The 24,856-nt window shown below is 34.2% G+C and overlaps 2 protein-coding genes and 2 pseudogenes across 2 annotated transcripts in view; all 4 read left to right on the plus strand.

The window, feature by feature from the left end:
• The window catches only part of LOC126887262 (zinc finger protein 883-like), a 151,072-nt pseudogene extending 134,178 nt beyond the window's left edge, over window positions 1-16,894 (plus strand).
• The window catches only part of LOC126887273 (zinc finger protein 665-like), a 175,796-nt gene that overhangs the window by 80,568 nt on the left and 70,372 nt on the right, over window positions 1-24,856 (plus strand). The window lies entirely within an intron of this gene.
• Window positions 1-24,856, plus strand: part of LOC126887272 (zinc finger protein 233-like) — a 113,020-nt gene that overhangs the window by 80,271 nt on the left and 7,893 nt on the right. The window lies entirely within an intron of this gene.
• LOC126887264 (zinc finger protein 665-like) overlaps window positions 1-24,856 on the plus strand; it is a 44,623-nt pseudogene that overhangs the window by 14,084 nt on the left and 5,683 nt on the right.

The raw sequence follows: 24,856 nt of genomic DNA on the forward strand, positions 1-24,856 counted from the left end.
CCACCCCTCGGATAAGGGATAACCACCCTCACCGGGAGCAGATAGCCTTAGTGCCCAGGGCTGTCATAAATGGATGAACCACGAAATACAAGAATGGATGGGTCAAGAGAACATAGTAAGAGCAACAAAAGCACAGAGAATTAGATGGTATGGACACATAATGAGAAGAGAGAAGAACAATCCGTTAAGAGTTATAACCGAATGGATACCACCAGGTACAAGAACCAGAGGCAGGCCTAAACTCAGATGGAGACAACAAGTGGAAGAAGACTTAAGAAGTATGGAAATTAGAAATATAGGAAGCAAAATCAGAGAGAGAAGAATGGAGAAAGGTAGTGGAAACAGCGAAGTCACACCAGCAATTGTAAAACCAAAGTCAGAATGGGATGATCCCCCACAAAAAGGATCTTCAAGTGAAAACAGCTTCAGCTTCCTCGGGAGCGTACAGCTTGTATATATATATATATATATACACAAGAAAGGAGATGAAGCGGAATGTGATAACTATAGGGCTATATGCTTATCATCAGTGGCATATAAAGTCTACACCGGGATAATAGAAAGGAAGCTCAGGAAAGAACTGGAAGGAAAACTAGAAGAAGAACAAGCGGCATTTAGGAAGGAAAGAGGAACAATAGATAATATATACATACTGAGAAATATAATTGAAAGGAAAAACAAAATAGAAGACTTATATATTACGTTTATAGATATTAAAGCTGCTTTTGATTCTATAAATAGAGAAGTAATATGGTCAGTAATGGAAGATATGCAAATCCCGCAAAAGATAGTAAGCGTGGTAAAAAGTATGTATAGAAACGTACTTGCTAAAGTACAAATAAATGTCAACAGATCGCCAAAAATAAACCTAAGGAGAGGAATAAAACAGGGGGACAGTCTCAGCCCAGTTTTGTTTATATTAGTAATGGATAGAGTAATGAAGAGCACTAAAAGAAGGTCAAGGCAATTACAGTCAATAATAGGGTACAGGAATTTAGTACCAGTGAGAATGGAGGGATTAATATATGCAGATGACTTAGTAATAATAGACAATAAAGAGAAAATGCAAAATCTAATCAATATATGGGTGGAGGAAATAGAAAATTTGAAAATGGAGGTAAATGTAAAGAAAACGAAGACTATGATAGTAACCCAAAAGAAAAGGGAAGAAATAAACCAAACGATATTTAGGTGCAAAAATGAAATAATAGAAACAGTCTCGACGTTTGAATACCTTGGAGTAATAATATCAGAGGATGGAAAGATAGATCAAGAAATCTCATACAGAGCGAAAAAACCAAATAAGATCTACTATGCACCAAATAAAACAATATTTGGAAAGCAAGAAATAGATAAAGAAATAAAACTGAAGGTATACAACGCAATCTCTGTGCCAACTTTAATATATGCAAGTGAGACATGGGTAAACAATGCAAAAATAGACAGTACAATAAACGCAGCGGAGATGAAGCAGCTAAGAAAAATAGGAAAAACGAGATTTAACAGAATAAGAAATGAAGATATTAGACAAAGACTGAAACAGGAATCGATAATAACCAAGATACAAAAAAGAAAATTAAAATGGTATGGACACATTAACAGAATGGACCAGGGAAGACTACCAAAGCAGGTGATGGAATCGAAAAGATATGGTAAAAGAAGGAAAGGGAGGCCAAGGAAGAGATGGATCGATCAGATTATAGAAATTGGACAGGAAAAAGGCAAAACAAATGAAAGAGTTAGCAAAGGACCGCAAGAAATGGAAGAGATGGATAGAAGATGAATAAAACCTCTGACGCCTCTAAGGAGCATAAGGATTTTCGAGAAAGAAGAAGAAGAAGAAGGAATTTCCCGGTTCAAGGAATAGAAATTTGAGGTCCCGAAACTAACCACCAACGATCGGTTATTAGAATATGCCGTTTATAAGAATACTTTTGCTTGGCACAAAGGCTATTCTAATAAGCGGGTCCGACTGTATCTCTGCTAAAGCACTGAAACAGATTGGATTTGTTAAAAGACACGCATCAGATCACTGCAGATATTGAAATTGCTGTTTAATTCTCTGGTTAGGTCATAATATGTAGACTACGGTTGTTTGGTCACCTTACACTTTGGTTCATACTGAAATACTTAAAAGAGTTTACAGAGAGAAATAAGAATTCTTACAAACTGACGATTTACTTATTGCTCTAAACCGGTAGAGATATGCAAATGGAATTTGGTAGGTTTTAAGAGATTGCATGTCAAAAAATGCGCAATAACTACCTCTTAAAACCTACCAAATTTCATTTGCATATCTCAAAAGTTTTTAATGCAATAAATAAATCGTCAGTTTGTCAGAAAAAATTCAACATCCCATATCTCAGAAACGAACATTTCCAGGCATACGTTTATTAAGCAAACGGTTATTTATTTATTTATTTATTATATATATATTTACGAGCAAAGCTCATTACAATAAAGCATTACAGAAGATATGAAGAACTAACAAAACATTACAAATATACGTAAAATACAATAAGATACAATAAACACTACGACAATAAAGCAAGTCAAAAAGTAAAAATAACAGGTAAAGATATATAATCACAAGTTTAAAATATTCAAGAACATAAAACTAGAGGGTACAATCCTTTAGCGTTTTTAAAAATCGCGAACTATCCGCAAAGAAATCCACACAATTGGAGCAAGCATTTGCCTGTCTAGAAACCCTCGAGATGAAAGAATTTGCAGTGAAGTTAGTTCTGCTGATGGGAGTATGAAACGTAGATCTTGAACGTGTAATTCTGGAGGGAATATGTAAACCTACTTCCTCAAGGAGCTCAGGGCAGTCGTGAATTGAATTTATAATATTATACAACATGTACATGTCCTTCTTTTTCCGTCTGCTTGATAATGTGTCAATGTTAAGTTCTAGTTCAAGATCCATATAATTCCAGTCTCTACGGTTTGTTTTGAATGCGACGAACCTAAGGAATAGGTGCTGGATCCTTTCAATCTTACAGTTGTATGTCTCATAGGCGGGTGACCAGACGCAAGATGCATATTCCACGATTGGCCTCACCATTGCACAGTACAACAGTTTAAACGATCTCAACTGCTTAAAGTCTTGGGAGCATCTTTTAATAAAACCTAACAGTTGAAGCGATTTTGAGATGATATTGCTTATATGAATATTGAAAGATAGTCCAGAGTCAAGTGTAACTCCAAGATCTTTTATGGATGTGACTGTTGTGATATTTATATCACCTATTTTGTAAGTGAAAGGGATAGGACTTTTCGAACGCGTGAATGAAATGTGAAAACATTTGCAGGAGTTGAGAACCATGTCATTGTTGCTGCACCATTCATTCAACCGATTCAAATCGGACTGAAGCCTTAAACAGTCGAGTGGATTCCTAATGTGGCAGTAAAACTTAACATCGTCAGCAAATAAAAGAAATTTCGCATATTGGAAACAGTCTTTTATATCGTTAATAAAAACATTAAACAACAAAGGTCCAAGATGAGATCCCTGCGGTACGCCCGAAGGGACAACTATTTCGTAGGAAAAATAGCTGTAGAGCTTGACGATTTGTTTTCTGTCCAGAAGATATTCCCTAAGCCACAGCAGAAGTGAACCATGTATCCCTAATCGCTGCAATTTTTCTAATAGAATATTGTGATTAACTCTGTCGAAAGCCTTAGAGAAGTCGGTGTACAGGGCGTCCACCTGTAGTCCTTCGTCCAAGGCGTTCAGTAAGAAGTTAGTATATGTCAGCAAATTGAGTTCAGTCGACTTATGGCGCCTGAAACCAAACTGCTGTTCCAATAGAACACCGTTCAAGGAGGGTGTAAGGAAATCGCAGACAAGTGATTCGAATAGTTTAGGAATAGAGTTTAGGATACTAATAGGTCTATAGTTGGACACAAGACTTTTGTCACCTGTTTTGTGTAAGGGCAATAGGAAACTGGTCTTCCAAACATTTGGAAAGCTTCCACTAGCTAAAGACTTGTTAAAGATGAGAAATAATGGCCGAGCTAAATTAAATGCACAGTACTTGAGCAAGCTTGATGGGATGCCATCAGGTCCCGGGCCTTTAGAAGGATTGAGGTTACACAATTTAGAGTAAATGTCAGAGATGGATAGTTTACATGATGATAGGTTTAAGGGTGAAGAAGTGATGTCTTCGGGGAAATCAACAACAACAGAGGAATAAACTGATGAAAAGAAATCAGCAAATAAATTCGCAATATCTTTGCCAGATGAACTAGTTTTACCGTTGTGAGATAACTCAGAAGGAATTCCATTTGATTTTCTTTTGTTATTGATAAAAGACCAAAACTTATTCAGACCGCCGGGAAGAGAGTTTTCAGTAGACAATGTAAAGTTTAAATAGTCACGCTTGGCAAGTATCTGGGACTGAGATCGGAGCTCGGAGAACTTTTTGTAATGGTAACTGGTTTTTGGCAGCTTGGACTCTTTAAGTCTCCTGTGTGCTGTCTTCTTTCTAATAATACACGATTTTAGTTCCGAAGAGTACCAGATAGGAAATTTTCTAGAAGAGAATTTTTTAACAGGAACATAGATGTCAATAGCTGAGTACAGAATAGCATATAAAATGTTAACCATTTTATCGACTGAACATCCAATCATTAAAGTATCCCAGTTGACACAATCGAGATAGCTTTTAATTAGAGAAAAGTTTGCTGATTTAAAGTCATGATAGTAACCCTCCGGTAAAAGTCCCTCATTATATCTGGTAGTTATGGGTAGTTCAAACACCAGTGGGGGATGATATTGGTCAGGAGGGATTAAAATGTCTGTAGGTTCAACAACGGCGATATCTTTATTTTGGACCAGTATCAAATCTAATAAAGAATTTGAGGTATTTGGGCAAACGTTAATCTGGTATAGATTATGCAGACAGGATAGATTTGAGATAATATCAATGGATGTTCTTTCGTTAGGAGTAGCAAGGTGATTAAATGTGGCTGATGAACTGAAATTCTTATGAGACCACGATGCATTAGGCAGATTAAAGTCACCCAAAAGGCATAGTTGGGATGGATTGAAATTGTTGACTGTGTTGTCAACATTGTCATTGAAGATGGAAAATTTCTCAGAGTCACTTTTTGGGGGAAAATATGCAGTGCCGAGAATAATGGTTTCGTTACCATTGATAATGGATACAAACAGTTGCTCGATATCAAGTGAAGATGGCAAATGCTTACTATTCAATTGCTTGGATACGGCAATAAGAACGCCTCCTCCTCTAGAATAGGCACTGGTTGAAGATGACCTATCACTTCTGTAGACATTAAAGTCCGCTAGGTTCAGCTCGGCGTCGGTAATTCCCTCAGTTAGCCAGGTCTCCGTAAACACCAAAACATTGTAAAAGCATCCTTGAGTATTTTCCAATAACTTGCTAAGCTTTGTCCGAAGGCCACGTACATTTTGGTAATAAACACTGATTTTGTGGTCATTGGGAGGAACAGTATTGAGTTTTAGATTTTTCAGTTTTTTGAAGCTATAGACGGCACTCCATTCAAGTATTTGATCCTTAGATCGGTTTCGCCATTATCGACTCTGGTCTTCAGCTCGTTCTTAATTTTGAGTTCGTGTTCCCTTTGTAGCTTAGTTAAATCGCTCGATATGAAGATCTTACTACCTTTTAATTTGGATCTACCCTTGAGTGCCATTTGAACATCATAGCTGCTTGGAACCGTGATTTTTAAAGCCCTACAGCCAAATTTATTCCTTTTGCCAAATCTGGTGGCGGAGCGAATAGGAATAGGCTCATGGTGAAGTTTTTTGAGAATTTCTGTGGCAGCCTCCATGTCATTGTTGGATTCGGTAACATTAAAAAGTAGGATATTGGTTGATCGCCTGGATCGTTCTTGGAGTTCAGAAACCAATGAAACCTCGGAAACTTTGCTGTTACTACTTGAGGTAGGAACATCAGTATTCAGTCCATTTACGGTCAGATCCTCTATTGCACTCTTTAAGTTGATAATATCCTCCTTAAGGACATCAATGTCTGTAGTAATCACGTTATTTCTAACAGCAGTTTCGGCGTTATCATTATGGCATATTTCCAATTTTAAAATACGTTGTTCTAGTTTCAAGAATTGATCTTTGTTGTCTCTCTGATTTTTTTGAATCTCCAGTTCCAAATTACTCATTCTCTTTATCAAATCTGTTAAATTGACAATGTTTATAGCATGGACGTATGGTTTATAGCACAGTCAGGGCAATAAAACGGCACAATTCTATTTACCATTATCACTGCTCGGATTTCAGTAGCTGATATAGATGAACAATTTTTACAAATTACTCGCTTACAGATGTCACATGGATACCCAAATAGGTCATTCCTTGATTCCTTAAAGATGCATGATGTCTTGCATTTATAACAGGATCCACCTGCCATACTTGAAAACAATAAAGAAAGTTCCGAAATTGTTAAAATTTCACTGGACTATTAACAAAACGATTGTAGGAGCTAATTAATTTACCATTAGCTTTATCGGCCACAGTTCTAGATGTTAATTGCTTTCTGATAATAAAAAACAGAACCTGATAACAAAAACAGAACCTCTTATGTAGAATCCAAAATAATTGCGCTGATTTCTCGAAATACAATTGCACTGCCTTCACAAAATCACTTACAACTGAAACTGTAGGTTTTTAGCCACATGTAGGTATGAAATACAGCTAATAATTCACTGTTATTACTACTTAATTTTAACAAAAAGCAGGACAATATTATAGTTACTCTTCATCATTTGCTAAATCGTTTTGTTTGTTATTATTTTTTCATGCAGAATTACCCCTTAAAGTTTGTCACACTTATTTAGAAACATCCTGTATTGCTGAAGATCATGGCTAGTTTTTAAAGTACCTAACTTTTTTATTATACAACATAAGCGAATGAATAAAAAAACAGAATGTTAAGAAAACATGAGGCTATAGTTGGGTTTTTATTTCAGTATTTTATAAATGCTAGAATATTCAACAGGATGTGTTAAACTTTGAGAAAAAAACACAGTTTGATTGGTACACCCGGTATACAATGACAATTTACCTTTCTAGCAACAATATTATTACAGCGATATTGTTGAAGAATAAGGCTATAACATATTACAAAAATCGGTTTAGGAATAACGAGACATCAAAAATGACCCATTTTGTGGGGTGTCCGTTTTTCATGCCGGTGAGTGTAGACATCTTTTTATGGAGTAAGTGTCTTCATATGCAGTCGTGTCCTTGAATGTGTTAAGTGAAACTGAGGAACACTGGTGTCTTCACAAGGTAAAAGTCACACTTCCACCATTTTGGCATGCATACAGGTAATATGACGGGTATGCGTGCCCATGGAGAATATAAAATTCTTACTTGTATGTCAAACAATGCGCAATAATTACCTCTTAAAACCTACCAAATTTCAATTGCATATCTCAACTGGTTTTGGAGCAATAAATAAATCCTCAGTTTGCAAGAAAAATGTCAACATCCCGTATCTCGGAAACGAAGCATTTGCGTACATATAGTCCATCCGCTATAACTTTTCCCATGCGGTACGATTCATTTTCAATCAAATTAAGTCAAAATATAAATTGAAACGAACGTCGATGTGTATATACATTTTGTATACTGTATACTATATACTAGGTACACACATCGGCATACGTTTTACTTTCTGTTTTGACTTAATTTGATTGAAAATGAATCGTACCGCATGGGAAAAGTTATAGCGGACGGACTATATGTTTATAATGCAAACTATCATTTTTTTTTCATGCAGAATTACACCTTAAAGTTTGGCCACACTTATTTAGAAACACCCTGTATTGATGAAGAACATGGCTAGTTGTTAAAGTACAGCTGGTCCCTAAAAAAACTGATACGACTCTTAGTAAGATTTGATCATTTTGAGCAGTGTATGATTGGTCTGACATTATATTATATTTATTATGACATTCAAATAATAAAATAAACAAACAGCCATTTTTTGAGGTTGAACAGAATAACAGCCGGTTTCCGAAACGTTACTCAAATCTCCGATCATCTAATCGGCTGTCAGATTTGATCAACTGTTAACCAGTGATGGGTTTCTCAAACGCCAATTATTGTAAAATTACACGATCATAGATCATGTAATCGATGATCTGACATACAATTTGTTATCGATACTGTCACAATTGGCTGTTATCCTTCAAAATTTCAATTATATTAACCTCTAAATCCAAACTTGTATCTTTGTATCTCTAAAGGTGCATTCTCTCTCTTACGTACTGCCACTTTTGTTTGGAGCAAGAATTGAACGATAGCATTTTAAAAATGAGGCTAGATAATTTCAAAAAGAATAAAACGCATTAAATTTATGTGATGAGATTTGGTGATATAAAACAGTTTATTTATGATCTATAATATTTTATACTCGTATTTTTATATTTGGTCTATATAATTACTTTTTGTATTTATTTTTAATTTATTTACCGGCTGTCTTCAAAGTTAGCTGCTATAATTTCTCACACGTTTTCCCTCTTATTTACATCGTTATTATCATTATGTTCTGCTTTTTAGAGCTCTGGCCTCTCAAAAAATAGCTCTATTAGTCTAGCATCGTTGTTATCTTACATTTTTAAAAGAAAAAAATATAAATTATATAATCAAATATAAAAAAATGTCTCCGAGATATCCATGTTCTGCAAGTTAAATAAATATTTTAAATTATTTCTTCCATAAAAAATCTTATTTTTTATTGAATAATATGATTTATCTCATTTATATATGTGTTATTTGACAATTTTTTCCCAGTATTTGTTAATTACAGTAATTAAAAAACTAAAAAAACTCCTAACAGCCCGTTAATCGACGGATAATCTCAAATTAGGTAACAGTACATTTTTACCGCCGTTTGACAAGCGAAACTGGTTAATCGACCTTTCAGAAACTCAAAACACTTATGATCGGCTGTTAACAAGCGATTAATCTTTTGTCAGGTGATCTACTGTTGTTGAAACTAGTTTGATTGACGTTTCTGACGCATTTAATCGATTGTTAATCGTCGATTACATCATTTTTGAGATGATCATCCTTTCGGAAACCGGGCGTAAGTTAGGTATCTACAAATTTTAAGATTTGGCAGTGACAGTGACAGTATGTAAATAATAAGTATTTATCCTTCAAAATACACTGCTCAATTTTCTACAAAATACGCTTAAGAGTCGTATCAGTTTTTTTTGGAACCAGCTGTAACTAACTTTTTTATTATCCAACATAAGCGAATGATTAAAAAAAGAATGTGTGTGTACTTTGTACGCACGTAAGAAGTTATACTTCTAAATATGATTTCAATGAAATAAATATACTTTCGGACAGTTTATTTGTATTTTATTCAAAGATTAAATTAATTTTTACTTACTACTTTCCAAAAATTTTTATTAAAACAATACCAAAAATTAAAAAAAAGATTAGAAAACACCAGGATTTGAACCGGGGACCTCTTGATCTTTAGCCCAACGCTCTACCACTGAGCTATACCCTTTTGTTTATACGAGCTACAAGATTTCTCAGACATAGTTACAAACATACGAAGTGAATTATAAAATACTTTAAATATTACTTATTATCTTATTCCCGAGGTAGACACAAGTCCAAATACACAAAAATTATAATAATAGTTATTTATGATATAAATGTTAAAAGCACAATTTTAAGGCACATGAGTGCCTTAAAAATGTACTTTTTAACACCTATATCATACAATATTTTTTCTACAAACGTCTTATATATCAACAATTATAATTTATTCATTCTCAATTACAGGACAATACCTACAAAAACTTTTACTTGAACTTGACTGACATTCCATTTTTTTATATTTTTCTTGACATTACATCAATACTGCCTATACTGTCAATACGTAAATCACAACAACTATAGAATAACATCTACTTTTATTTTTGTATATTCTAACAAATTTTAATAGTTTTTAGTGCGATAATACAGTTTAAATTAAATTTAAAAAAACTTTTAAACCACCTTTTTCAAATTGCGCAAGTTGTATTATTAATATTAATGTTAATAAATGAAATATAAATATTTTGACGTTTCACAATTTGACAATTCACTTTTAACTGCAGTGCATTAAAATTTTTAAAGTTAAAGTAGCATTTTTAACGCTCCTATGGAGTGCTATAAATTGCATTTTTAACACTTTTATAGAAAAATATATTTTCCATCTACCTCTACCGAAAGTATACTTTTCCGGGAGGAAAATATTTTTCCTCAATAGGGAGGAAAAGTAAAAGTGACGTCATGGTATTTCATTCATGAAATATAACTTATTGACGCCCTGTACAATATCTATTTTCTATTACGTAAGTATCTATACATTTTAACGTTTTTTTATAAAACACCATGTATTTTGCAGAATGATAAAAAACATTAAATTGTTATTTTGATTTAACAATGTTTACATTAATAATTTGACTTATATTTGACAGTTGACAGTTATATTGCACCTACTTGTTAGTTTTAGTTTTAATAAATTTTGTTGGTTAGTTACATAAATAAATTAAGTAAAAATGAAAAAATGACTTGTTATTTGAGGAAGGTGGAAAAACCATATGTATAACATGGGAGTAAAGTGCCTTTTCCTCCCTCGAATGTTTACTGCCGTCCGCTACGCGTCGGGCAGTAAACTTCATTCTCGGGAGGAAAAGTAGCACTTTCCTCCCTTGTTATACAAATAGCCATTAAAAACACTAATATATCCTTTCCACACCTTTTCTGGACTGATACATACATAAATTAAAACATTTAGTAACGAACTCCATACTGTCTGTGTGCGCATGCGCGCATATTAATAAAATTTCACCCTCAATCGCGCCTAAAGAAGTATAACTTCAAAAAACAGAATGTTTAGAGAATCTGGGTCTATGGTTGGGTTTTAATTTCAGTATTTTATAAATGCTAGAACATTCCACAGGCTGTGGTGAACTTTGAGAAAAGGTGAAACACAGTTTGATTGGTACACCCGGTATACAATGATAATTTACCTGTCTAGCAACGATTTTAATACAGCTATATTATTAAAGAATAATACATACTAAAAAAATCACTTAAATCGGACAACAGGTTTAGGAAATTTGAGACATCAAAAATGACCCATTTTGAAGGTGGTGCGTTAATTTCTTGGTGTAGTGTAAATAACCATAAACTGGAAACATTTGAAGACCTAAGTGGAAGAAGGAGGTATGTGCCATTCTTTAAAATTTTAAGGGCGAAACCAGACGGGCCACTCTGCAGCGCTCCTCTGTGGACTCTGCTGAAACAGGCGATTTTCTAGCGCCGGCGACTACGCTGCGAAGTAGATCGTTTGGAAGGGTGCGGCGTTTAATGTAATGGGTGAAAAAAACAGTAAGTTCGTTCAAACGATTAAAAACTTGGTGGCTAATATTTTTTTAAAAAAGTGTGTTCGTCAAAATCAGTGTCAAAATTCAACACTTTTGAAAAAATACCAATAAACTCCATAAATGGAATTAAGAAGAGAAGACAGCTGTATCACATAAAGAAGCACATAAAAAATCAACCAGTACATCTGGTATCCTACAGGAGTAAAATAGTTTGATACAACCTGACAACTGAGTGAAAGAGGCCCTTAAGGAGATGATGACATTGAATATATCTAAACATATTAGCCTGCGCAACTCCCTTTTAACTGATATCTTATCGTTTTGTTTTCAACAGCAAACAATAAAACCTTTTCTGGCCTAGGATGGGACCCCACTATTGGACATAAATAAACAAACAAGGTTCATCGGAAGCTGCTTTGTGGATCCACAGATTAGCGCTGCAGAGTGGTCCGTCTGGTTTCGACCTAAGTTTAGTATTGAATGAAGGTAATCTGTGACTCTTCCATCATATGAAACTTACACTGTACCTCTATAAAGCTTAGTAATAACATTATTAAACTCTAATGCTCTAAAAAGATTAATAACAATGTCATTAAGCTTTTTAGAGGTACAGTGTAAGTTTCATATAATAGAGCAGTCACATATCACCTTCATTCAGTAGGAAACTCAAAATTTTAGAGAATGTCATATACCTCCTTCTTCCACTAATGTCTTCATTTATTTCTTCTACACTTTTTTTACTTTATATTCTTTTTATACACTAAGCATCAAAATTAACGCACCACCTTAAAAATGGGGCATTTTTGATGGCTCGTATTTCCTAAACCCGTTATCCGATTTTAGTGATTTTTTTAGTACATTATAGCTTTATTTTTCAAGAATATCGATGTAATAATATTGTTGCTAAACAGGTAAGTATCATTGTATACCGGGTGTAACAATTATAGTGTGTTTTTTCCTCAAAGTTTAGAACACCCTGTGGAATATTCTAGCGTATATAAAATACTTATACTTCTTTAACATTTTGCTTTTTGATTCATTCGCTTATGTGGGATAATAAAAAAGTTAGGTACCATGTTATTCATCAATACAGAGGGTGTTTCTAAATAAGTGCGACAAACTTTAAGGAGTAATTCTGCATGAACAAATATTGACCGTTTGCTTAATAATCATATGTCCGCAAATGCTTTGTTTCCGAGATACGGCATGTTGAATTTTTTCTTACAAACTGACGATTTATTTCTTGCTCTAAAACCGGTTGAGATATACAAATTAAATTTGGTGGGTTTTAAGGGGTACTTATTGTGCATTTTTTTGACATACAATCAAGAGTTTTATATTCACCATTGGTGTGCATACGGAATTTACCTAAAATGTTTATACCCGTAGGCACGCCAATGGTGAATATACGATTCTATGTCAAAAAATGCTCAGTAACTACTCCTTAAAACCTACCTAATTTCATTTGCATATCACCAGTTTTAGAGCAATAAACAAATCGTCAGTTTGTAAGAAAAAATTCAACATCCCGTATCTCGGAAACAAAGCATTTGCGGACATATGTTTATAAAGCAAACGGTCATTATTTTTTCATGCAGAATTACCCCTTAAAGTTTGTCGCACTTATTTAGAAACACCCTGTATTGATTGCTGTTTGCAATACATTGCTGTTTGTTAAAGTATGTACCTAACTTTTTATTATCCAACATAATCGAATGAATCAAAAAGCAAAATGTTAAGAAGGCTACAGTTTAGTTTTAATTTCAATATTTTATATACGCTACAATATTCCACAGGGTGTTCCAGTTCCAAACTTTGAGGAACAAACACACTATCAATATTACATTCGGTATACAATGACACTTATCTCTTTAGCAATAATAGTATTACATCGATGTTCTTGAAGAATAAAGCTATAATATACTAAAAATTCACTCAAATCGGACAACAGGTTTAGGAAGTACGAAACGTCAAAAATGTCCCATTTTTAAGGTGGTGCGTTAATTTTGATGCTTATAGTCCATTCTTTCACGGTTTTTGCTCTAAATTTTAAAGAACCGCTTGAATTGACATGCAATTTGGCATACGTATAGCTTACATGTCAAAGAAAAAAAGTGATATTGTGCCGATGTGTGCTTTTGCCCTAGGGGTGACTTTCACCCCCTGTTGGGGGTGAAAAAATATATATCCAAAATAAGTCCGGAAATGGGTAAACTGACTAATTTTAAGTTACTTTTGTTCTATAGAGCTTTTTTGCCAAGTCAACACTTTTCGAGTTATTTGCGAGTGAATATGTTCATTTTTCAACAAAATAACCACATTTTTAGACGGTTTTTCGCAAATAACTCAAAAAGTAAGTATTTTTTTGAAAAAAAACGTTCTTAGCAAAACTATAGATTATAAAAAAGTAAAAAAAAATGGTGTACGCGTTAGGTCTCTGGATCTCGTAGAACCAGAGTTATAGCCAATGAAAAATAAATTCATATTCACCAAATATCAAATAGAATATTTCGACGTGAAATATCCAAAAAATTAAGCACTTTTTGGGGAAAACCCATTATAACTTTTTTAAAGTGTTTAAAAAAGCTTTATGTCTGTTTTCACAAAAAGTTTCTAGCATTAAATTTAAGCAAGTTACGCTCAAAATAAAGTTGGTCCCTTTTGTTTTTGCAAAAAAAAAATCGGGAAGACCACCCCCTAATTAGCAACTTAAATGAAATTAATCGTTACCGCTCCACAAATTATTTTACTTATGTTGCGTTTATATGATCTGTAAGTTTCATCGATCCAAAGTGCTTATTTTTGAAAAAATTTGGTTTCAAAAAATTTAAATTTTGAAAAATATGTTTTTTTCAAAATACGTAACTTAAAAATTGTTAGAGATACCAAAAATCTCGAAAAACAAAAAAAAGTCAGATTTGCTTTTCTGAATATCATGTATTTTTTTGTTTTTCTGTTAGACAAAAATTGATTAAGATTTGGTGTTTTTAAATTTGCATACATTCGTGATCAGTGACTCGTTCAACCCCTTTTAACTACAGCCATTTTAATAATAAGGACGTTGAACCGATGAAACTTACAGATCATATAAACAATATATACACGAGTCACAAAACTTGTGAAGTCGTAACGATTAAGTTCATTTAAGATACTAATTAGGGGGTGATTTTCTCGATTTTTTTACCAAAACCAAAAGGGACTAACTTTATTTTGAGCGTAACTTGTTTAATTTTGATGATAGAAATTTTTTTTATAAAACAAAAATGAAGCTTTTTTTAAACATTTCAAATAAGTTGTAATGAGTTTTCCCCGAAATGTGCTTCATTTTTGGTTATTTCACGTTAAAGTATTTCATCTGGAATTTGTCGAATATGAACCTATTTTTCATTAGCTTTAACTCTGCTTCTACTAGGTGTAGAGACGTGATATATACACCATTTTTTAAAAATTTCTACAGTCTATATTTTTGCTAAGAATGTTTTTTCGACAAAATACTTACTATTTGAGTTATTTGCGAAAAACCGTCTAAAAGCGTGGTTATTTTGTTGAAAAAATGAACATATTCACTGCCAAATAACTCGAAAAGTATTGACTTAGTGAAGAAACTCTATAGAACAAAAGTTACTTAAAATTAGACAGTTTATCCATTTCCTGACTTTCTTTGGACGAATATTTTTTCACCCCCAAGAGGGGGTAAAAAGCACCCCCAGGGCAAAAGCACATATCGGCACAATATCACTTTTTTTCTTTGACTTGTTAGCTATGTGTATGCCAAATTTCATGTCAATCCAAGCGGTTCTTTAAAATTTGGAGATTTTGCAATATTTTACCGTTAAAGAACGGACTATTAGTGTAGTTTCTGCATTTTGTCTGCATACTGAAACGTGTACATTTGGTTTATATTTTAGGTGGTTCAGGCAATAAGAACAGAATAAAAATGATGAAAAAAATACCTGAACATTCATCTGATGAAGAAGATTTGGGTAGATACATTAAAGAAAAAACAATAAGTAAAAATATGAAAGTTCAAGCTGGAAATGGACTTTACACATATGTGCAATTTGTTTAACACCATTCACTGCAGCATGTACCCTGAAATCACATATGATGATTCACACTGATGAAAAGCCTTATAAGTGTGATACTTGTTTGAAACAGTTTAGTGCACCAAGTGATTTGAAATCACATATGGTGACTCACACTGGAGAAAAGCCTTACAAGTGCGAGATTTGTCTGAAGCAGTTTACTCAAGCCAGTAATTTGAAATCACACATGACAACTCACACTGGAGAAAAGTCTTACAAATGTAAAATTTGTTTTAAGCGGTTTGCTCAAGCTAGTCATTTGAAATCACATGTAATGACTCACACAGGAGAAAAGCCTTATAAGTGTGATATTTGTTTTAAGCGGTTTACTCAAGCCTGTCTTTTGAAATCACACATGATGACTCACACTGGAGGAAAACCTTACAAGTGCGAGATTTGTCGTAAGCAATTTACTCGAGCCGGTCATTTTAAATCACATATCATGACTCACACTGGAGTAAATCTTCACAGATGTGAAATTTGTTCGAAGCAGTTTACTGCGGCAAATACTTTGAAAAGACACTTGAGAATACACACTGGAGAAAAGCCTTACAAGTGCGAAATCTGTTTTAAGCAGCTTACTCGAGCCGACCATTTGAAATCACATATGATGACTCACACATGTGGAAAAAGCCTCATCATCATCATCGATGACCGCTGACAGCCCATGGAGAGCCATGGTCGCCCGTTGGGGTTTCTAGGCTCTAAAGTTTTACATGGTGTGGAGGCCAGCCACACGCATAACTCCTCAAAAGTTCTAAACGATATTTATCTAAAATATTAGTTTCTTGTTTCTTTTTTTTTTGAGGAGATCTTTTCGGCGTTATGTGTGTTTTGCTTGTTTGACTATAGCTGCCCATGCTTTTCTTTCCTTTGCTTGTTTTTCCCATTCTCGTATTCCTAGGTCTTTCAAATCCTGGTCAATACCGTCAATCCATCTCTTTCTAGGCCTACCTCTCGGTCTCTTCCCATTTAATTCTTTTCTAAGTACAGTGGAACCCCGATAAGTCGGCCCCCGATAACCCGGAACTCCGGCTAACCCGGACTGATTTTTATCAGACAAACATTTCAACAATAAAAATGTATTGCTGTTACAAAATCTCGTGAACCTAATTCATTCATTTGGTGACGTCAATATACGAACGAAACGATTGAATCCGACATTACTGAAAATATCAGGGTGCAGATGGGACCCTGTCGCGCAATTCGCAGCAAATAAAATAGTCGTATGTTTTTTGCTTCATTTTATTTCGGTTATACATACGCATTTTCAAGGTTCACGAGGTTTTGTACCAACTCTATGTAATATAATATTTGAGAGATAATGGAACCGGATTGAACTACATTTACCATAGTAAAAATGACTCATGGCACACCACATTCATTGTGGTGTTATCGAAAACAGGCACCTGTATTATCCTTTATTTATTTGAAACTTTCTTAGCATTGTTTAGAAAAGACTATTAAAATTCTTTTTTTAACAATGGTCTTAGTTATCATTGTTATTAAATAACATAACATCAGAGACGGTATTGTGTGTAGTAAAGTCGTATTGTTCGCTTCGGTTTTGTAATCGTTCGTAAATTTATTCAGATTTTGTGTTTGCGTGTCTTTTGTCTATAAGGGCAACAAAACGTAAAAATGTAGTGACAATGGAAAAGAAACTAGAAGCATTAAGTAGAATTGATAAAGGTGAATCTTGCAGCATTAAATTATGGTGTCGGTACATCTACAGTATCGGATTGGAAGAAAAATAGAACTAAAATCGAAGAATTTTTTTTCAAAATGATAACAAAAGACAGTTTGGACAATCGGTGCAAAGCTAATAAAGCTAAGAATGAGACATTTGACGACGCTTTGTATGTGTGGTTTTGTGTGAAATGCGAACGTGGTTTACCAGTGTCTGTGTGACAATTATAACGGAGTTTATCTGTAAGCATACCATATTTTATTAATTTTTACCATTTTCTCCGGCTAACCCGGATTTTCGATAACCCGGATCGGCCGCGGTCCCAATTAATCCGAGTTAACGGGGTTCCACTGTACTTTTTTTGTATTTCTCTTATCATCCATCCTTTCTACGTGCCCTAACCAACTCAGTCGTTTACTTCGTATTTCTTTTGTGATAGTCGGTCTGTTAAACACTCTATTTATTTCGTGGTTCATTCTTATACGCCATTCTCCATTCTCCTGTATAGGTCCATATATTTTCCTTAAGATTTTTCTTTCCCATCTAAGGAGTTGTTCCTCTTGTTCACTAGTCAAGGTCCATGTTTCTGATACATACATTACTACAGGTCTCATTATTGTTGTGTATATTTTTACTTTTGAATTAATAGATACTGATTTTGACTTTATGATATTTTGTAGGCTGTAGAAGCATTTGTTTCCAAGAGAAATTCTTGCTGTTACCTCATCGCGGTTTTTATTTCCTTCTGTTATTGTTGATCCTAAATATTTGAAACGGTCCACTCTTTCAAATATTTGCCCGCTCAGAGATATGTTGCCTTTCGTTTGTACTTTTTCCCGAGTTGTTATCATGTACTTTGTCTTTGAGACATTAACTTCTAGACCCATAGTCTGTGCCGCTTCTTTAAAATATGTATAAATTTTTTCTAGGTCTTTTAATGTCCAGCTGATTGTGTCTATATCATCTGCGTAGGCAACGACCTGATTGAGCTTAGTAAATATTGTACCATCCCTATCTATAGGAGTTTTCCTGATTACGTGTTCCAACGCAAGGTTAAAAAGTGTTGTTGACAGTGCATCCCCTTGTGTTAGACCTTCATTAATGTTAAACTCATCGGACAGTTGATTTTGGATCCTTACTTTTGCTTTGGTGTTGGTTAGGCATAGTTTTACTAATCTGATTAGTTTTTTTGGTACATTTAACTCTTGCATTGCGCTATATAATTCCTTTCTAAATATTGAGTCATACGCTTGTTTGAAATCTACAAATAGATGATGTAGTTCGGTATTCCGCTCGTAGAATTTTTCCAGCGCCAGCGTTTGCCTTACTGTAAATATTTGGTCTATAGTTGACCTGCCTTTCCTGAATCCTCCTTGATAATCCCCTGTTGTTTGTTCCATTATATTATTTAGTCTTCCTTCCAATATTTTACTAAATATTTTGTATCCAACGTTTAGTATTGATATTCCCCGGTGATTATTGCAATCTAGCTTATCTCCCTTCTTATGTATAGGGCATATCACTGCAATTTTCCATTGTTCCGGCATTATTTCTGTGGTCCATATTTCTAGTATTAACTTTGATATTTCACTCTGTATTCTATGTCCTCCATATTTTAACATTTCTACAGTTATTGTGTCGCATCCTGGGGCTTTGTTATTTTTCATTTTTCTTATTACCTCTTTTACTTCTGCTTCTGTTGGTGCATATTGGTCTACTTCAGTCTCTCCTACTAATCTTAGCTCTTCTATTTCGTAACGTTGATTTTGTTTATTCAACAGTTCATTAAAATGTTCTCTCCACCGTTTTAGCACTCCTTTTTCGTCTGCTATTATGTCCCCATTTTTTTCTTTGCATAATTTTGTTCTTGGCTGGAAACCTTTTTTTTCAAGATTTATTTCATTATAAAATAGTTTTATTTCACGTTTTTGTTCATGTTCTTCTAGCTTTTCAATCTTATCTTTATTATGTTTCCTCTTTTTAAATCTTAGATTTTTAATTGTCGTCTTCTTGTAGTATATTCCTCTTTGGTCTCTTCCGTACTGTTGTTCAGCATTTTTAGCCTAGCTTGGTTTTTTTGTTCCATTAGTCTCTGGCAGTCTTTATCATACCATCTTTTTTGGCTAGGTTCTTTGCTTTCCCCCACTACTTCTTTTGCAGCTGCTATCACTGCTTCTTTTAAGATCCTCCATTTATCTTCGATATTTCTGACCTGATTTTCATTTACTTGATCATATTGTTCAATTATGTTCTCTATTCTCGTTTCATATCTTGCTCTCTTTTCCTCAGAGGCCAATATATTTGAAGCGTATTTGATATTTTTTTTCACCTTTCTCTGTTTCTTTGGCGGTTATTTTTTGTTTATATTCTGAAATCGAAATTCGAAATCTGTTTTAAGCAGCTTACTCGAGCCGACTATTTGAAATCACACATGATGACTCACACTGGAAAAAGCCTCACAGATGTGAAATTTGTGTGAAACAGTTATATGCAAGGAATTTGAGAACACATGTCACAATAAACTGCCCCAGATAACCGAAATACCATTGAAAAATAATATTTAATCAACCATGATAGTTATCGTTCACTCACCCTAGCCTAGCTCAGATTCCCAAGTTGTGTGTTCGTCTTATCCTAATCAAAAGTATGAGCAATGAACATCTGGATTGAAAGCAAACAGAACAATAATTTAACTACCCATGTATATTCCTCAATAGAGATATAATAAAATATTATTTATTAAATTCAATAACATAATATATATTCACATGCCAACAACTAACAATTCTTGGATTATACTTATGGCTTTTGGTATTGGTTCAATGGTAACTCCTTGATGTCGAATGGTACTGCTGTTTCTGCGACTGGCTCTGAGGTCCTAAATGTGCCAGGCCTACGGATGTTGGTTGGTCGTTGCAGTCTAGATGGTCATTATATGGTCATCATGGTTGTATCGTCGGCGACGGAGGATGCTTGAGGCTCCCGAAGGGAGAAAGGTGATTTTTATTCCCAAAAACTAGAAGACAAACCATATATGTATTAGAGACATCAAGATGTATCCTTTCCTTGCCAAATAATCGTAAAAGTAGCAAATGGCAAAGGAATAAAACAAAATTAATAGCAATGATTACTAGTTAAATTATTTGATTACAACGTCCATGTTACTATAGTTTATTTTTTAACCAGGAGGAGTAAACCAAAAAGACAGATTCACACCCGAGAAAGTCACTAGAATAATAACTAAATACATCTTCTTTTTTGGTTGATCTAGTCTGCCCTCAAGGGTAATCCATAAATATTATATTAAATTAATACGTCGCTAAAGAGTTTCAAAAACAACTGCTTTTTATATAAAAGCAGACTAACAATCTAAAATTAAAGTAATAACTAAATAATTTATGTAATTTTAGTAAATTGGATTGTTATTGTTTTGTTTTCTTGACTTTTTATTAGCTTCGTCGATAAAATTGTACAATTTTTCATGACAATAAAGCATATTTCTATTCTATTCTAACACAGAAAACACAAAAATCGCCGATATAACTTAATTAACCTATGAAATGTCACTAGTGTCAAAATTTGATAAATGTCATTAGTGTCAAAATTTTATAAAAGTGGAGTAAACTTGCCTGCGGTTGGAGCAATTACAAACAAGCATTACAGCGCGGTAAATTTGAATCACTCCTCTTGGTTAAAAAACAAACCATAGGTAAAAAGATTATCGTAACAAAGCACACGGATAGAGAGTTTGAGGTTAGGTACATAAAATGATAAAAACTATTAATGTAGAAATTTAAATAAATATATTCGGGCTTTTGTTTCCACTGTTAGGTGTTGGTTTTTCCAAATTGTGTCGTTTAGGCTTCCGGCCGTTCTACTGGCTTTAATTATTTGGCCTTTTACCTGTGATATTATCGACTGGACTAATATTCTTTTTACTGCTGAGTCAAGATCCTTTTTGGATCCGACAAACACTTTGCACGGTCGGATCCACAAAGTGCAAATCTTGACCTCATCAACAAAAATAATATTAGGCCAGTCGTTAATATCCCAATCGACATGTTCTGGTGCAAAACTTAAACGTGTTGTGTGACCAACTGCTATTTAGTCAAATTAGGGACACGGCTGAAAAAATACCTGAAATCCGGAACTTTTCAATGAAAATCGGGACATTTTTTTTAATATAAAACTGTCAAGCAAGCATAGTGATTTAACCCAGCCTGAGAGACTTGCTCACCCCTAGAGAATGACATTCGGGTGATACAATTCATTGAGACGAGGAGGATTAACTCCCGTAAGCAGTAATCACTCCACCCCGCCTCAATGTTCCAGACCATCCACTTACCCCCCGATAGCACTCTGATGCGCTATAGGGGCTCTCAATCAGAAAAGTGCTTATCATATGGGAGTCTTGGGTACACGGACTCCCATATGAAATCCTACCCCGATCAATGCAGGCCAGCGTGAGGCGCTCTATTCCCGCTATCTCTAGTGACTTATCTTCGATCTGTTTTGCTTGCTCGTTCGCCGAGTCCTCGCTCTGAGCTATGTCCAGTTCGGTGACTCGGCGCTCGAGGAATAAAATGTCATAATATCATCATTTTATTTATTAAACATTTTTATGTTGACAATGATAAGAGCGATCCAAAATTATTGGGATCAAAGCTAGCCGTGCAAAAAATTACGTATGTCCTCTTTTAATCTGAATTTATATCATTGGTTTATCAATTAATTTTGATTAACATTATAAAACATAACAAATCAGTCAAAACCTTTAACACTGAACTTTAATCAAAAATAAAAAGAATTAACAAAATTATAAGTAAGAATAATAAATAAAATCAAACAACCAACATCTCTACATAACCTAACTTTTCTTGGAGTTGACGTACACTGCAAAGTTGACGTAAACTGGTAAATATATCTGAATTAAGAATAGACATGCACTGTATAGCTATCTCTGTCGTTCAGAGCCACCTATGGTGACAATAATTTTGGATCACACGTTATTTTTAATGGGGTTAAGCCACAATAATTGGTTGTAATGATAACGACGATAATTAAAATACAGAAACGAAAAAAAGTTGTTCAGTCATTAACATCAGAATAAAAATGATGAAAACACCTGAACATTCATCTCATGAAAAAGAAGATTTGGGTAGTAACATTGAAGAAAGAACATTAATAGGTCTGGATCCCGCGTATGAAAAAAAAGTTGATTAATAGCAAGCTGAAAATTTGTTAATAGCTTAAGGGTGTCTAGTCGAATAAACTTTGATATGTGTGAACACTGGAACAGGGGTAGTTTTAATTGTGGAACAGGTTAAAAATTTGGAACGGTCACAGCACGAAAACGGCACATTTATTTTGTCCGACAGAACAGACTTAAACTCTTCGAACAGAGATTAAACTCTCATGCAAAAATCAGACTGCTATTTATCACCAAATGGGCGTTTTAATGAGTGGAACATGTAGAATATGTCAAATGACAGGAATTATGACAGGTAATAAATAGCAGTCTGATTTTTTCATGAGAGTTTAATCTCTGTTCGGAGAGTTTAAGTCTGTTCTGTCGGACAAAATAAATGTGCCATTTTCGTGCTGTGACCGTTCCAAATTTTTAACCTGTTCCACAATTAAAACTACCCCTGTTCCACTGTTCACACATATCAAAGTTTATTCGACTAGACACCCTTAAGCTATTAACAAATTTTCAGCTTGCTATTAATCAACTTTTTTTTCATACGCGGGATCCAGACCTATAAGTAAAAATATGAAAGTTCAAGCTGGAAATGGACCTTACAAGGGTGGAATTTGTTTAACAATATTTACGGCAGCATGTGCCCTGAAATCACATATAATGACTCATACCATACTGGAGAAAAGCCCTATAAGTCCAAAATTTGTCTTAAGCAGTTTACTCGGGTAGGGATTTTGAAATCACATGTGATGACTCACACTGGAGAAAAGCCCTATAAGTGCGAGATTTGTTTTAAGCAGTTTATTCAAGCCGGTCATTTAAAATTCCATATGACTCACGCTGGAGAAAAACATCATAAATGTGAAATTTGTTTGAAACAGTTTATTGTACCAAGGATTCTGAAAATACATATGATGACTCACACAGGAGAAAAGCCATACAAATGCGAAATTTGTCTTAAGCAATTTACTCAAGCCGGTCATTTGAAATCACATATGATGACTCACACTGGAGAAAAGCCTTACAAGTGTGATATTTGTTTAAAGCGCGTTACTCAGGCAATTAATTTGAGAACACACACTGGAGAAAAGCCTTATACGTGTCATATTTGTTTGAAACAGTATTCGCATGCCAGTACTTTGAAATCACACATGACGACTCACACTGAAGAAAACCTCACAGATGTGAAATTAGTGTGAAATAGTTGAGAACATACACTGAATAAAATCCTTGCGAAGTGTAACATTTCTTTTAATTTTACGCAAACAATTCATTTGAAAAGACGCTGGAGATACAATTATAAGGATTATTCTTAAGTTATTTTGTTGTGGTATCTTAATGCACTTTACTATTTTGTTGGGAATAAGCAACAAGTTTACCTTAACCTTTTCAGTGTATTTGTCCCTTCAAAGGGATAAACCATTTGGGTGTCACGAAACTAGATTTGAATTTACATAATTTACCTTATTTGTGGCATATTTAGTGTCTAACATTTTCAATATTTTGGATTTTGGACAATGTCCTTTTCTAGGGACAAAATTACTTAGATACATAAAGTTAAAAAAAAAAACAAACTGAAATTATTTATTATAAAAACGTAATATTTATTGAAATACAAATAAATACTACTTATTACTATGATTTGGAATGAAAATAATTACCGAAACAATTTCTACCCTTAATTATGCATAAATGTACATTAGATTTTAAACAATAAATATGAGTTATATATTTGCACATTTCAAGCTTGCATGTCGTATTTTCCTTTTTTTCATCGACAAGTGGCATGTGGTCATGGCCATCATACCTCATCTCGTTATATGGAATAGATTCATAACGTGTCCTTTTCGCTGGCACATCATCATTTTGATCGATTGGTCCTCTTTTGGGAGCAGGTCTAAACAAGATATGAGATGTTCCGCGACACTCTCTCGAAACCCAAGCAAATCGAAGATGTTCTTGGCACACCCAAAGCTTCGGCTTACTGTTTATATTCTAACCAAGAGCCGTTAACCAAGAGCTGTTTATATTCTAACTAAAGCCATATAAATGCCATGGCATATCATTCGTACTGTCCACTTTTTGGAACGAATTTATGAGCGATATATGCTAAGCAAAAAATCTAATTTATCTACTCTGCCCATGTTTTTATTATACAATCTTATGGATTCGGGTCTTGAGACTTGTATATGAGTTTTCGTAGCTTTGTTCCATCTGGTATATTGATCCTCTTGGCCAATTCCGACGAAATTTGAGGCCGTAATAACAGCCTCATTGTCATACTATTTGGTAAAAATATAATACCATCCCTACTAAAAGAGATAGCAGAATATCCTCGGCCTATCTTTTTTAGATCCTTATCACTCACAACGCTGGATGGAAAAGACAGTTTACTCGTAATTGTTCCGATGGCAAATATTGATTTCGATGACAGGAATTGAAAAAGATTGTATGAACTGAAATAATAGCATGAAT

Source organism: Diabrotica virgifera, chromosome 6 (assembly GCF_917563875.1).
Source record: "Diabrotica virgifera virgifera chromosome 6, PGI_DIABVI_V3a".
Classification (NCBI taxonomy): domain Eukaryota; kingdom Metazoa; phylum Arthropoda; class Insecta; order Coleoptera; family Chrysomelidae; genus Diabrotica; species Diabrotica virgifera.